At 47.7% G+C, this 16,137-nt stretch overlaps 1 protein-coding gene across 4 annotated transcripts in view; it reads left to right on the plus strand.

The window, feature by feature from the left end:
• Nucleotides 1-16,137, plus strand: part of pps (protein partner of snf) — a 385,339-nt gene that overhangs the window by 96,918 nt on the left and 272,284 nt on the right. The gene's annotated exons all lie outside the window — the stretch shown is intronic.

The following is a 16,137-nucleotide window of genomic DNA, read 5'->3' on the forward strand; positions in this document are numbered from 1 at the left end:
CGCGTGCATGATAGGAAGTTCACGTTTGCGGCCGGGAGATCAGCAAGATCGGTCGACAACTCGCCACGCTTACGTACAACAGCGCACTGGCAGCAAACGTGAAAGCTCGCGTCATAAAACCGTAAAAGTTTCTCAATGTAGGACAAGGAAGCAAACTCGATATTTCTTGCTAGCGCGATAACGACGATGGAAACACTAAGCACATGTAGTTAATAAGGTCAAGATCGCACGTGCCACGTTGAGCGGCGCGTGGCTGAAGCCATGCTAGCGACGTAGTTTGCTGTAGCCGCGTCAGCGCCGTTGCAAAGGAAGGCTTATCAGTCACCGAGGCAACCGTCTTTCTCCCTTACTCAGCGGGCCTGCGCAGTGCCCGCTGTTTTTTCTTTTTTTTTCTTCACCCTTAGTTCGTTCACTCCGTGTCCCCTCCTCCTCCGTAATGACCTCATCATTCGCTCCACAGCGATGCACCGAGCGCTACTCACTACCATGTTTGTCACAAAGAATTTCCAGCAACCACATTATAACCGGTCTGTCGTCTTGTGGGACTGCACAATAAGCGGTATGAGTATACATGGGATTATATGGGAGGGTAAACGAGAGTGGAAAAAGACCGCATTGTAAGCGGTTCTGCTTTATAAGTGTTAAATTATAAGCGGTCTACCCTGTACCTGTTGCACTCAAGATGGTGCTGGTGGTTAGGGTGCATTTAACTTTTCATCAAGGTAAACTGGACAGTACACATTAGTTAGTGTGACACCACATGCACAGAAGTGGCTATAGTAATCAAAAAATCTTCAGGGAGTACCGTAAAAAGGGTTGCTACGTTATACTCACTGGGTGTAATCTACTTAGTTTTAGAAAGGTTTAGCGAGCGTTGAGCCGCAGTGCCATGAATGCAATGAACTAGTATATACCATGAACACGAGGTGGTTAAAGGTGAGAAGTAGATACAAAGCACAAGCCGTAAGAAACTGAAACCCTAATTCTCCTGTCTCCCATTTCCAATTAGCAGCTACTCGCATACCGTAATTACTTTAACGCGCACCTTTTTTCTGGTTAAGCGAGTTCATAAATCGCATGCCCGTTAGTACGAAAAAAAAAATGAATACGGTCATTTTATTGCCATCGGCATTCCAAAATGGCCGCCCGCTACGTGCGTCGGTATGGCGCGTCGGCCATTTCTGTCTATGTGTTTCCCATGTGCGGCACTTCGTACGTGTGCAGAGGAGTTCGTCATCTTGGTGTGCATTAGCATCGACGGCATGGAAGGGCCGACTCCAAAAACTCGACAAGTGCACCACTATGCCGCTTTTAAAAGAAAAGTCATCGCGTGTGCCGAAACGGACGTAAATCGGGCTGCATTGCGGCCATTCGGAGTTCCCGAAACGTGCGTGCGGAACTGGCGGAAACAAAAGCAGAATATTGTCGACGGGAAAGATTCACGCAAAGGCTTCAGTGCACCACAGCAGGGTCGGTTTCAGCAAATCGAAGAGCTGCTCGGCGAGTATGTGATTGAGCAGTGAGCGCACAGCGGCCCGTGACGACAGAACTGCTCCAAGTGCAGGCTATGCAGTTAGCCTTAGAAAAAAGGCTAAAGCGGAGCCAGTTTAAAGCGAGCAGGTGCTGGCTAACTAACTTTATGAAGAGAAAAGGCTTTTCCCTCTGAAGGCGAGCAGGTATATGCCAAAAGTTGCCGGAGGAGTACGAAGAAAAGCTTCAGTTTTCAGAGGTTCGTCCTAAACTTGTGGCACAACAACAGCTCCCTGCTTGGGTAAATCGGGAATGCCGATCAGACGCCTCTTTAGTTCGACATGCCTGGCACCACAACCGTCGAGAAGAAGGGGGCGAAGCAAGTTCGCGTGCTGACATCGGGCCACAGTAAAACTAGAGTGATGGCAATGCTCCGTTGCACGTCAGATAGGCACAAGCTTCTCCCGTACCTTATATTTAAACGGAAGATGCTCCCGAAAGGAGTCTTTTTCCCGAGTGGTGTGATCGTGCGGGCCAACGAGAAAAATGGGTGCGCGTTGCAATCGATGTCTTACTTTTTTTTTTCGTCGTGGAAACTGGGTGCGCGTTATAATCGAGGGCGCAGTAGAATCAAGTAAATACGGTAATCCACACACTTTTTTTTGCCAGAAAACTGATGCAAAGTTGGGGGGTGCGAGAATTACGCGGGGAAAACTTTCTACGAAAACGCAGAGAGCAAAAAAGAAAACGAAGTGGCTGCAAATCGGAATTCTCAAAAAAGCACCTTACAGCAAGCTTGATTAATTAGAACTTCCCGCAACAATAAAAGCAGTTCAACACAAGGCAAGATTTATTTGACACACAAAAAGTGGAAGCAAATAGTCGAGAATTAGAATACCATACGCGAAGCTTGTAGGCATGCGGGCGGAGCGGTAGCGGTCGGCGCTCAACAAAAGCCCTCAAAAAGTAAGCGTAGGATGTCAGTATTGGGCTGGTGGCTATTTAACAGAAACGTCCGCAGTTCCATTCTGAAGAAATAAAGTTTACCATCAATCCCAGTTTTAGGCACACGGCAGGCCCAACGCATCTTGGTGGCTTTCAGCTGCCGTCACCAGTAGCGAACACAAAACTCGTAGGCTCCGAAGGGCCTACCGGCGGCCCTGTTGCCGTTGTTTAGTGCATGATCTACCAATTATAACTTGAAGCAGCCGTGTGGCTTCAGTATCGCCCCATAACGTGCCAAGATTACCGGCACAGCACACAAAACGCGCCGCAACGTGCACTGGCCTTTTCGGCTTAGCTTGGATTGGATTGGATCTCCAGACAATAGTACGCTTGATGCTTAAGAGATGGTGCCAGATGGTGGGTGCCATCATCATCAATGGCTGGAATGAGCAGACGACATTATTGCGGCAGTTTTCGGGGGTGCGATAATTACTTGAGGAAAAAATAAATCTTATTTTGTGGGGCGATGTGGGGGGTGCGAGAATTATGCGAGTGCGAGGATTATGCAAGTAAATACGGTACCTTATTTAGATCAAATTTTTCCCATTCAAAAGAGTGGAAATGGAAGTGCTCTTGAAGGTAACACTTATGTTAAGGTAAATAAAAAAAGGACCAATTTACCATCACGATGGGGCATATTGTCCAGACACTTCCTTCCAAACTTTTGTGATCATGTCTTGCTCGTTGAAGATTTATTTATAGTATGCCTTGTGGGGTCCTACTGTGGAGAGTGCCACGCTCTTGGAGTGAACGGACACAATAGACATGGTCAAAACGAACCAAGCAACCCACATTTGTTTAACTACAGTAAACTCTCAGTAAAGAGAACTTGAAGGGACCAGGAAAATATTGATACGTGTATGGAACTGCCGCCCAAATTGGCACCCAATAAAGAAGACGACATTCTTCATTGGCACCCGAATGAAGAAGACGACAACGTGGTTGTTGTGGGTTGGACTCTCGAGCTTCTCCTGTTGGCCTGCATGACTGTGCGCTCTCTAAGCCGTTAGCAAGACCAGCTCTCGGTGAATAAATCTTCCCCGCAACATCTTTTGGTCGAAGGTGCGGGCTCTTCACACAACCCGGCTCTGGAACTCCGCAGTCGACGCCAGCTTTGTCGGCACTCAGGCCTCGCCATCCGCGCCGGCTCCATCACCTGCGATTCCCCCCTATCTTCTCGACCCTGGCACGTTTTCAGGGATGGACAGCACGGACGTCGAAGAATGGCTCGCATTATTCGAGCGCGTCAGCAAGCACTACAGGTGGGACGAAACGCTTATGCTGGCAAATATTCTATTCTACCTACGGGGTACGGCACGTGCCTGGAATGAGACGCATGAAGAAGAACTAACCAGCTGGGACACATGCAAGCAAAAGCTTCGCGATTTGTTCGGTCGGTCAGTTGCTCGTCAGATGGCAGCCAGGCAGGAACTCGCGTCGCGTGGTCAATCTTCGATGGAGTCGTACGTCACGTACATTCAAGACGTACTGGCACTGTGTCGGAAGACTGACAAAAACGAGTCCGAGGCGGACAAGATCAGCAACGTGTTGAAAGGCATTGCTGATGATGCTTTCAACATACTAATGTGCAAGAACTGCTCTGTTATGAGTTCTGTTATGAATATCTGTTATGAGTTCTACACTTCGATCTCGCCTGGCAAAGGTTCTCACACCGGCTATGTTCTCTACTGTTCGAGTTGCCAACGGAAGTCGAACATCGGTGCTTGGTATGTGCACTGCCCGCGTTAACGCGTTACTGTTGCTGGCCACCACACTTCCGTTCTCTTCGCAGTCCTCGATGCTTGCCCACACGACATCATCCTTGGAATTGACTTCTTAACCGCCCACTCCGCCCTCATCGATTGTTCTGCCGGTATCTTACGACTCGAATTGCCTTTGTGCACCGATTTCACTCCTCCAAGTCGCACTCGGCTACGATCCGTGGAGTCTCTACGGCTACCACCCCAGGCGGCTATGCACATTCCTCTGTCGCGCTTCCCGTCCGTTCCTGATGGAGACTATCTGGTGGCTCTCCTCATTGATTTGACCCTTACGCACCACATCGCACTATTACATACTATAGTGGTTGTTGCTAACAACACGGTGCTACTTCCAGTTCTGAACTTCTCTACGTCGACCCAAGTTCTTCCCCAAGGCATCACTTTAGTCGATCTTTCCACCCTTGATGAATGTTCGATTTGTTCTTTTACCCCTGACACTAAGACCATGGCGAAACCTGGCATTTTGTCGCAATATAAGGCGTTCCTCGACAAAATGATATCCAGCGATCTCTTACCTTCCCAAGTTGCAGCGCTCCGGGGTGTTCTATTTTCTTACCTGGATATCTTTGACGTCGACGACCGTCCCCTGGGCCGCACAAGTGCCGTAACCCACCGCATTGACACCGGCGATGCCAGTCCACTCCACAAATGCCCTTATCGCGTGTCACATGCTGAGCGCCAAGTTATACAGACAGAGATCGAGAAAATGCTAAGTAAAGATGTCATTGAGCTTTCATCGAGTCCTTGGGCATCCCCTGTGATCTTAGTTAAGGAGGGAGGTGGGTCTTTAGACAACTTTTCTTATATTTAGTGCCAGCTAGATGAAAATGGGCAGTCTTGAACAGTTTTTTATGCTGATTTCAAATCTGTAATTAGTTTTTTGATAGCTGCAATAGTTTATAAAATATTGATGTCTGAAATCAAATTAGTTTCATACTCGTTACGGGGCTTTATGAAAATTTAGTCTAGCTAAACCAAAATCTGAATGCATTACACTGTTGCTAAAGATCTACTGTAGAGGGTGATGCTATTTTTATCCATTCAGAAGCATTTTACATGAAAAAAAAAGGATCATGAAATTACTATGAACATTTTTTTCTAATTAGCAGCCACTGCTACACCTAACTGTAAATTTCATGGGAGTGCATGAGTGATGAAAATAGCATCACCCCCCAGATCATTTCAATACGAATAAAATGATACCACATTTGCCATTTTTGCTCAAATATAACACAGAAAAAACACCCGTAAGGCTGAGTACGGTGTGCAAAAACATCGAACTGGGAAAAACGCATTTGAAGTTTCAACCCAAAGTAGCTTTTCTTGAAATTAACTTACCACAATACAAATGGTACTGTTTTGTAGCTCTGTGTTTTGTGAACATGGCCGTACTAAATGTGTGACTGCAGACTCTCAAAATAATAGTTCACTGGCCACCGAAACGGCATGAGAAACTGTATTTACAACACTATGTGTCTGTTTCAGTACACAGCAAGCAAAATAGCACTTGAACAGCATGGTAGCAAACATTTGAATAGTATAATCAAGTGGCTCTTTCATAGACAGCATATCTACGCACAATGTTCCAGTCCAAAATGCAATTTTTGTCGGAAAATTGCCACTGCTGTCCACTGAAACTGCCCTACAGCATACCAGGACTGTAGGCCGAGTCTCTTGCTGGTTTGTGTCGCTTTGCAAGGCGGGTTTTTGTTGAACAGCTGTCAGTGTGCTTTTTCTTAGACTTCTCCAGCCTGATGTCTTTTTCGAGGCTGCGGAGCACCGAGCGATCTCCAGGGCTGTACCCTAGTTTTTCCGTAATTCCCGCATCGCTCCTCTTGACACCTTGGTTGAAGCGGCTGACAGCTTCAGCCACTGCACTTTCGACGCTGCGCAATGAGGCGTGCTGCGTTTTCGAAACCTGCTGCCAAATCAGAGTGCAAGCTTTCACTGGGGTTCTGCGTGAGGCCGTCGCTGCACCTTTCCAGAAGGGCTGTCTCACTAAGGCGCGTGAACACGGGCTCCAGTGCCTCGCACACAAAGTCGGGCAAGCTATAGTCGGGCGGCGGCAGCTCCTCATTGTTGGCCTCAGCCCTGTTGAATTTGCACCATGACTCGGGGCCTTCAGGACAAAGCTCATGCCTGGGTGTCTGGTCAGGGGATGACATGTGCTTCAGCGTGGCCAGCACAGCCTTCTGCATCCCTGGCACATCATGCTTGTGACTGCGCAAGGCATAACCATAGTAGGAGGCGATCTTCTTGATTTTATCCCGAGTCAGCCTGCCCTTACCACCAAGTGGCTGACCTTGTTTTTTTTGTCGCTGAGGGTACGCAAGGCTGCAAACATTCGTTTATGCACATGCTTTATGCAGTCTTTTTTTGCCACCTTGATGTAGCCGTAGACTTTATTTGTTGTGAGGGCGTGGTAGGTTTTGCTGTCCCCATCTGAAAGCATTGTCGTATATCGAAGCTTATGCTTTTCGAGTGACCGCTGGAATAATAGAAGGGCTGCTTCCACTTCCATTTGACCAGCCTTGCAATCAATATTTCTTTGGCACAGAGGTGCATGATCAACAAGCCAGGCAGCGTATCCTTCGTCATTTTCTTTAGGTCCCAAGATGCACCCCAAACAAAAGTTTGACAAGACAACATGGTCTATCACTAAACCTGTATACATCTCGATGATGCACCCAACACATATGTGTGAAGTGTGCCCACGGGTCAACCAGGTGCCATCATAAATCACGTCGTTGTTCCCGGGTGCGTTGCCCAACTCCACATACAAGTCCTTGATGCAAGCAACACTAGCACCTTCACACTCGGTGGCAGTGGCACTGCAGGCTTTCTGCATTGTTTTCATGTGGCTTTGGAAGGTTTTGTGGTGCAGGCCTCGATGAGATACATTCATGGCAGCAAAAAAGTCCGAGAGAGCTGTTGCCCCCTTACCGATGCTGCTGATGGCCTTCATTGCACGCAAATTGACTTCAAAAGGCCTAATCTTGGCCTCACTGTCGCCGGCTACTCTTAGGGACGAAAAACGGTCCTCGCGGAAGTCGCAGTGACTGCACGAGAGCACAAGCTTTGGGCACAGGCCGTAGTCTTTTTTTCCCCTCGAAAAAGTCATGCTTTTCGCGCCACACTCGGGGCACACGACGAGCCCAAACAACGAGTTTATCACGGCTATGTCGACGATTGAGAATTCCGTGCCGTTTTCTTTGCCGTTGTCCTCCAGTTCAACGTCGAGTAGCTTGAACTTTCGTTCCGTCGCGCACTGTGGTGCCAAGGTCTCCTTCAAATCCGCCGCATTTCTAGCGCGCTCGGCTATCTCCTCCGCACTGAAGAACATCGTGTCGACACGGTCTTGAATATTGCTTGAAGTACCAGGTGACCCGATAATGCGATCACCCGAGAAAATGCTGCAGCTAGGGCCAGGCGAGAGCACCACCGCTGGCACCGCTTCGGCTACAACAGGTAGTTGCGGCAGCGTGCCGTCGTCGGAAAGAACCCCCTCGGCCGCATCAGGAGCTCTTGGCAGCACGATATCGTCGCCTTGCTTCCGTTGCGCGTTCCACGCACGCAGTTTTTTCTTGCCGTACGCTTGACGAGTCTTTTTTTTAGCCGAGGGTCTCCGCTCACACCGGCCATAGCGTTGAAACGAAAGGCAGAACACCACACGCGCGCGCAACAGCAACCGCTGCGGCGGACCGGCGGAGCAAGAAAAAAAAAAAACGGCGGGTGGCCTTGGCCGCGCCAGCCAATGGGAAGCGCGAGTCAGGGGGCTCGACTTGCGAGCGCGCGCTTTAGCCAATCGGCGGTACGGAAGTGGCTTTCAGAAATGGGGCGAGAGTTGTCGTTCTCTTCAGGCGACGCCATATTGAGGGGCCACAAAATGAGCAGAAAGAAATCGGCTTCAAAACAAGACCAAGATGGCGGCGATCGGCTCCCTGCTTCGTCGCCGGTGCGCGCGGGAAGTTTGACCAAATATTCTGTGTTGCGGAGCGTTTCGCGACTACCGTGCCGTTTTGAAATGCGATTTTATTATATTTCCCGATCGAATTCAGTGTTGAAACTTTCATGGCAGGTGCTTATTGGTGCAAACATTCGAAAAATGCGGTTTTCTCAAAAACGATTTTTCGGTCATTTTTGACCAATTTGGACATTTTTGTCCAATGAATTAAAATGGTAACAGCATCGATTTCGGCGTTATGTGCACAACGATACCGACGTGTTCCACAGCATCAGAAAAACCGATGAAAAATACATGATCAGATAGTATCGCAGAAAACAAATGCGCCTCGTGTAGCCGCCATTGAAGCCATGTCGTGCACGATTCCTGGAGCATGGAGTCTGCAAGCTTGCCGCTGCAGGAAGCCCAGTTCGGGGATGGTCTCTAGGCCTCATCAATGGCTCAACGTCCTTATACCGGCGTTCCCATTGATCTTGTTGACCACACGCAGCACTGATTGCAGTGACGGCTATAGATTTTGTGGCTGCTGCCAAAGGCTCTCGAGCGGCTTACCCGACGATGCAGCGTTGATCATCCGCGGTGCCACGCACCAGTCAGATCGACTAGACAGCTTAGCATCTTGTAACTGCAACTCCTGTACCGCCTCTAGATCCTCGGGTTTTTCGCTCAATCACTACTCAGACGTCGTGCAGGCAATAACCTTGTTAGCCGAGGAACTAGCCCGTTTCAGTGCGGGGACTTCCGGATCTTGCTGAACCGCATTACAATAAGCTGCTGCATGGGAATTACTGGAGCTTGAGGCTTCCAGGACCACGTGGTTCTGTGGATCAGTATCAACTCACTTGGAAATTGTCATGGCAGACCAGCAGAGATGGTAGGTGGCCATCGACAGTCTTCCTGGTGCAGCAAAAGCGTAGCACTCCTACGAAGGCATCAGGCAACAAACCTGGCCTGAATGGTGTGTCAACTTGACCAGTCTTTTCCATCCCCCTTCGAATGTCTTCAACTCAATCATCTCTGATACACTCTCTACTAGGAAAGGGAGCTGCGATGAAAACTACTTTGGCAGTACAGTTGTTCCATGCAGCCCTTGCGCAGAGAGCATTGCAGAAGACCTCACGGCAGACACCAACATCGCCCGTGACAAAGGTTCCCCACCACACAGCTCCTGTTACGCGATGTTATCATCAGCAGGACCATCACTACAGACCACGACCACTTTCAAGCAACAACGGTTGATGCAGGCCCTCAGTCACTAACTTTTCTCGTGCCCGACCTGTATGCTTTTCGCATAGAACTAGGACAGAAGTCCGTGACATTCATCAGTGTATTCACAGGCCCACCGGCACCGTTGACCATTTCAGCGGCTCTTGACGTACTACCGTGCACTCTGAAGAGCCTGCACCAGAACTACCTGCTATGGCACTTGATGCCCTACTGAAACTACCTTCAGAGGCATCGGATGCCCACCCTTTCTTAAAGGGGGGGCATGGGTCTTAGGGCTCTCTCATTAATTTTATGAACCAATTGCGACAAAAGTTGGCATGCTTACTTAGTTTGTTCTCCTGATTCTAAAAATGTAGTGATTTTTTCTGTAGCTTCATTAGTTAATTAAATAATCAAGATAACAATTTCTATTGTTCTTACCACAATTGAAAAATACCCACCCATCAAAATTTTATGGCAGCGGGAGCGGGAAATTGAAGATGAAAAACGACCCTTCCAAACGAGACCAAGATGAACACGATTGCTCGTGTGCAACGGCAACAGTTTGGCGCGGAAAAAGCGCGATTTTAGCGTCAATTTGTGCTTGCATTCATCTATCTCACAGGGATGTTACGACTTAATTTTGCGCCAGAAATAATGACGCGAGAAGCTAGAAACTTCTCAGATAGGTGCAAAAATAGGTACAGATTCCGAAAATGTCAGTTTCAAAGGGTCGATTTTTTTGCGATATTTGGCCTTCCAAAACTTGTGTCTCCCCTAAGTGATGTGTTCCTAAATGAAGCCAAGGCATTACTTCCATTCGGGCTTGAGATTTTTGCCCCCTTGTGGAGGATAGGTAACCAATCGTAACTGACCATCATACTAATGTGCTGTGGTCAGTTAAGATCTGCTTGACCGACTCAATTTCATACAGTGTCTACAATTGCATCTGTCTCAGTCACACGAGCAGCAGGACAGTCGTCGGCGAGAGCTACGGTCATGGCAGCCCAGCCTTGTCACTCAAACAGCACGACAGTCGTCAGCGAGAGCTACGGTCATGGCAGCCCAGCCTATGCCCAGTAAAAAAAGTTCCAAGTGGTCGAATTGGAGAAGTACTAACTGGCATCAGTTGGTTTTTCAACCCATTGAAATTTTGCCACCCTTTAGAAACATACCAATTATATCCAATTGGTAAACCAGTTCATATTCAATTGGTAAACCAGTTCATATCCAATTGGTTATAACCATTTTGACAGAACTGGAGACTAATTGGTTGGCCATTTGATGTATGTTGGGGCCTAAATGGTCATCCAATTGAAGCTAACTAGTGCCCAAATTGCTAACCAGTTAAAGTGAACTGGTGGGCTAATCCAGCTAATGGTAAATGGTCACCCAGTTGGAAACTAGGTGGTGTTCAATTGGTTAACCAATTAGAGTAGATGTCAGTTAAAGTGAACTGGTGTGCAACTGGTAATCCAGCTAATCGTAAATGGTCACCCAGTTGGAAACTAGGTGGTGTTCAATTGGTTAACCAATTAGAGTAGATGTCATCCAATTCAAGCTAGCTGGTGCCTAAATGGTTTGCCAGTTGAAGATAACTGGTGTCCAACTAGACGGCCAGTTCAATGTATAAGGTGTTCAACTGGTTAAGCAATTGAACAGATGTGGTCATTCAATTAAAGGTAACAGGCGTTCAACTGGTCAGCCAGTTGAAATAAACTGGTTCACAGTTGGTTAGCCGGCTTAGCGCAAATGGTCATCCAACTCGGACAGCGACGGCCCGGCCCCCTGCACCTACCACAGAAGGGAGGACGACTCCGGTGGAGGCGATGGGGATGACGGAGGTGATGACAATAATGCATATGCGATACAAAGTGACAGAGACAGGCTGGTCTTGTACCATGACACATTGGCACACTATAAGCGACAACGAAAAGAATATTTGGCACCACAAAAACAGCTAGACAGATCTTAAGAAACAGATTGCCAAAGATTGCAAACCAAAACCTTTTCAAATCCAGTACACCTGAACAGAGTAAATTCTAGACAATACCCGCTAACAAGCAGAAGGGAGGACGACTCCGGTGGAGGCGATGGGGACGACGGAGGTGATGGCAATAATGCATATGCGATACAAAGTGACAGAGACAGGCTGGTCTTGTACCATGACACATTGGCACACTATAAGCGACAACGAAAAGAATATTTGGCACCACACAAACAGCTAGACAGATCTTAAGAAACAGATTGCCAAAGATTGCAAACCAAAACCTTTTCAAGTCCAGTACACCTGAACAGAGTAAATTCTAGACAATACCCGGTAACAAGCTGTACCCTCTGTACGCGCAAACACGCAGGTATGGCACATATTCTATGGCAATGCACACAGATCACAGTAATATACCGAGAGGACAATATAAAACCGTACCTTTTCGAGGAGCGTTGGCTAAGTGCGCTGACTAGCTCAGATATGCACGGCCAACTGTGGGCAATCCAGCGAGTTCGGACAGCGGTGAAAAGGCTACATCTCACCGCACAAAATGTCAGGGGGGCCTGAGCCCGGGCCGGTAACTCAGCAGGGTTCATTTTTTAATTTTTTTTAAATAGAGTTTTTTTCATTCATCCGTCTAATTCAAGCATACTGGTGCTCAACACGAAGAGCCTTTATTAGACAACAGTACTCCCAGTTTCTGCTTGTAAGTGTATTTGTAGTCGACTGCTGCCCGTTTTGCTGCAGCTTCTGGAACTGAGGTCGCTGATACATTCTTGTTGCGCAGAGTTTTTTCTTTGTTCCATGTTGCATCGGCAATCATGCAGGCAGCCTGCATGAAAGAAAGATATGATAAGACAGAGAGAAAAATTAGTTACATGGCTGTAATACAAAGGTTAACACACCAGTCTAAAATGCTGTAATTGCAAGCTCTGGCACTTTCTAGCATGAGTAGTTCGAGATAGCACACACATAAGCATTCGTCCTTAGCGGTCATGCATGCCAACATCGACAGTGCGATTCGGAGTACATCATTAGAGTGTTCCAGATGAGTGTGGTGACCTCTGCATGTAGGATGGAAATGTTAGCGATCTAACAAGGCTTACTGTGTACAGTACCTCCCACACGTCATGCTTGCTGCGCCCTTGTACTGTGTCCGCCGCAGTCACGAGCCAACACTAGTTGGGGTACCAAACCAAATGTGCAAAAACTGCTAATACAACAGTTAAGGTGGTTAAAAAGCAAAATACAGTGAAACCTCGTTAAACCGTAGTTGGCCGGAGCTCGGAAAAAGTACGTACTAAACGGTAGTACTGCTTAACCGAAATAGCGTCAGGTCGCTCACTTACCTGTCAAAAAAAGAAACCTTCAGAGAGTGCGATGAAAGAACAAAAAACGTGCAGTAATTTATTAACTTCGCAAGGCAAAGTCTGTAATCTTCATTTGACGACGCGGCGGCCTAGCAGCAACGACAGCAGCCTCAAACTCACTTATGCTGTGAGCCAGCTTTTCCGCCAGCCTCCCCTTCTCGGCAAATACCCGCATGACGCTGACGCAATGCGCAGCCTCGGCCACTGTCGGACCTGGATCACCCATGTTGTCGCTTTCCATGTCGTCCTCATCAGTATCATTTGGCAACACTTCGACAACCGAGGCAACAATGGCTTCGTCGGACATGTCCGGAAATGTCTGCACATCGCTGTCTGCGTCTGTGAAGTCGGGGAAGGAAATGCCTTCCGGAAGGCCCTGCCGCTCTAGCACTTCAGCTAGCAGAGTTTTGCAAGCTTCGTCTACGATGTCCAAAGTCTGGTCGATGGTGTCACTGGCGTCATCTGCGTCGCCCGCACACACACTGAAGCCAGCATGCTTGAAGCAATTTTGAACTGTCGTTGCTTCGACCTGCTGTCACTAGTATTCGAGCAGGTGGATCGCGCCAATGAGGTCGATGGAGAATAATTTGCCACATTCAATGGCGAGAAGAAATCTGCGCAGCAGATTCTTCTTGTAGAGCTGTTTTACAGCTCGAATGATACCTTGGTCCAAGGGCTGGGCAATCGCTGTTGTGTTTGGTGGCAAAAATGCAAACTTCACAGCCGTCAGGTTGTCCAGGACGACGTGCCCCGAAACGTTATCTAAAATAACAACTCTTCTGTTCTTAGCCGCCAAACGACGATCGATGAGGCGGCTACTCTTCAAAGAGTTTTGCCGTCATCCATGCTTTGGTGTTGCTGCGATAGATGACCCCTGATGGCAACCGGACGCCTTTGAAACATCTAGGCTTCGCCGGCTTTCAAATCGTGAGGAGCGGAGTTTTATCAGTTCCAGTCATGTTTACGCAAAACGCCACTGATATTCTGTTTTTTTGCATGCTTGCCGCCGGTGCACATCTCGCCTTTGAATGCGAACGTTTTGTCAGGTAGCAGCTTAAAGAATAGCGCTGATTCATCCATATTAAAGATATCATCAGGTGCGTGGTCTTCCAAGATGTTCTTCAGCTGACCATTTTGCCACTGCTCCGCGCCATCCACGTCAGCAGCAGCACCTTCTCCCGAAACAGTCCTCGTGGTTATGCCGTGCCTCGCCTTAAATCTGGCCAGCCAGCCATTACTGCACACGAAGCTGTCATGGTTGAGCTGCGAGGCAAAAACCAGGCCCTTCTTCACGAGCAGGGGTCCACTGATAGGCAGATATTTTGACCGTGCAGCTTTTAGCCACTTCACCAGCGTCTCCTCTACATCCGAAAACGCTGAACCGCGTAGCCGGCACCTTTTTGCAGTTGCAGCAGCACTGCTGAGCAACTTCTCTCTGAAATTCCAAATTCCACACACCTAGGTTAACAGCAGGTTCTTCTCGCGTGCCAGCGCCGATTTTTTTTCATGCCACTTTCAATAGCGCAAATTATGCCCAATTTCTCCTCTATTTTCAGCACTTGATGCTTTTGTCCCAGCTTCGGCATGACGCAAGTACGAAGCAGCACAAGCACACATACACAACACGTGAAAAACGACGCCAGAGCTGTACGGCACGGATCAACCGGAGAACACCTATGCACAGCGCCAAAGGAACAAAGAGAGCAAAGCAAGCGCACACCGTGTTTGCGTGTTTGTGCAAAGCGCCATCGCGTGGACAACACCAGAAGCCTAGCCTGCCGAGTGCTTCTTGTTGCACAAAAATCCAAGAGATGGCGCTCATAAACACAGCCGCCATCATCATCAACTCAAACAAGCGAGGAGTGTTTCGATCTCTGGGGCTTGCTGTTCTGTCGGGATGCCCAGTGGGGGACGACATGCCACGGCGAGTGCGCAACGAAAATTGGAAAAACTACTTATTAACCGATACATACGCGATAAGCTGGTACGGCTTATACGGGTACAAAATGCATTAATTATGTTCAATGGCCGCCGAGTCGGGGATTAATTTGACTTCACTACTTTTAAAACGAAACTGCTGTTTACGTGGGTACGGTTTAACAAGGTTTCACTGTACTTGCCTTCATTGTAAAAAAAAAAGGCTGAATCAACGGATCTTATCAACAGCATTACTTATCTTATCAACAGCATTACTGCAAAGACACTGGATATAAAACATGCCGCTAACGCTTGTTATGTGTATCTGTTGTGGCTGGCTGTGGCAAAGAAGCGTGGTCCTTGCAATGATAATGCTTATAGCACTTCCCGCAGCGCATGCACTTTTATAAAAATATAACTTACACGATTATGGCTTTTGTCAAAAAAAAACAATACATAGTTTGTAGTGAGAAATTGTTTTTTGAAGTTTATTTTGACCTTCCTTTATCGCTTCGAATGCAACGTCTTTGGAAGGGTTGGGTTGTTAGTACTAAACCAATGCTTGTTCAGATGCTTTCTCACTCTCGTATAAATAAACTGTGGTGGCTGCTCGCGTCAAAATGATGTGAAGTGCCAAGAAAAGTTTGTAGCAGGTATTTTACTATAGTAAGGTGGTTTACGATTTTTCGAAAAAAATGATACAGAATTTTTACCACCTCACTCATTGCCAACTTCACAGAACTTGCACTTGGCACTCCATAGGGTTAACCAGTTGAAATTGATTGGTTTCCACCAGGTGAACCAGTTGAACTCTTTACAACTAGAATGTTTCCAATAAGGGGTCTACTCCAATTGAAAAGTCTTTTCCAATTCAGATGTGCATATTCAATTAGACCAACAAGCATTCCAATTGGGAGGCCAATTGGAATTCACTGATCCAATGCTTTACCAATTAGGATGTGTGCAACCAATTCGACTGACAAGCATTCCAATATAGAGAGACCACTCAGAAACTGGTGGACCTATTTGAATGACCAATCTGAACTGTGTGGTCCAATTAGTACTCCACAATGAAGCACTACATCCCAGTTGGTTTCCATTTCATTCCGTTTAGGACCAATTGCTAGGAACTAGTGTGACCGATTGGACCAATTCACTTTTTTTGACTGGGTGGTGTTCTCGTGAGTAACCATTGGCAGTTTCACATGGCAGCGTGTTTGAGAACAGCAGCCAATGTCGGCTGCCTGAGACTTCGATATTTCAGCAATACTCGTGGCATGCACAAGAAAGACCACCCAGGCATAGCTAGCACCTCCCACCAGAAACATTATTCGCGCCTCATCAGGCCCAGTCACTGTGTGGCATGCAACAGTCAATGCCGTCCTGCACAGAGGCAATTTCGCAGGAGGCCTTTAAATGTCGCAGCGTGGCCGA

Source organism: Rhipicephalus microplus, chromosome 2, assembly GCF_043290135.1.
Source record: "Rhipicephalus microplus isolate Deutch F79 chromosome 2, USDA_Rmic, whole genome shotgun sequence".
Taxonomy (NCBI): Eukaryota; Metazoa; Arthropoda; class Arachnida; order Ixodida; family Ixodidae; genus Rhipicephalus; species Rhipicephalus microplus.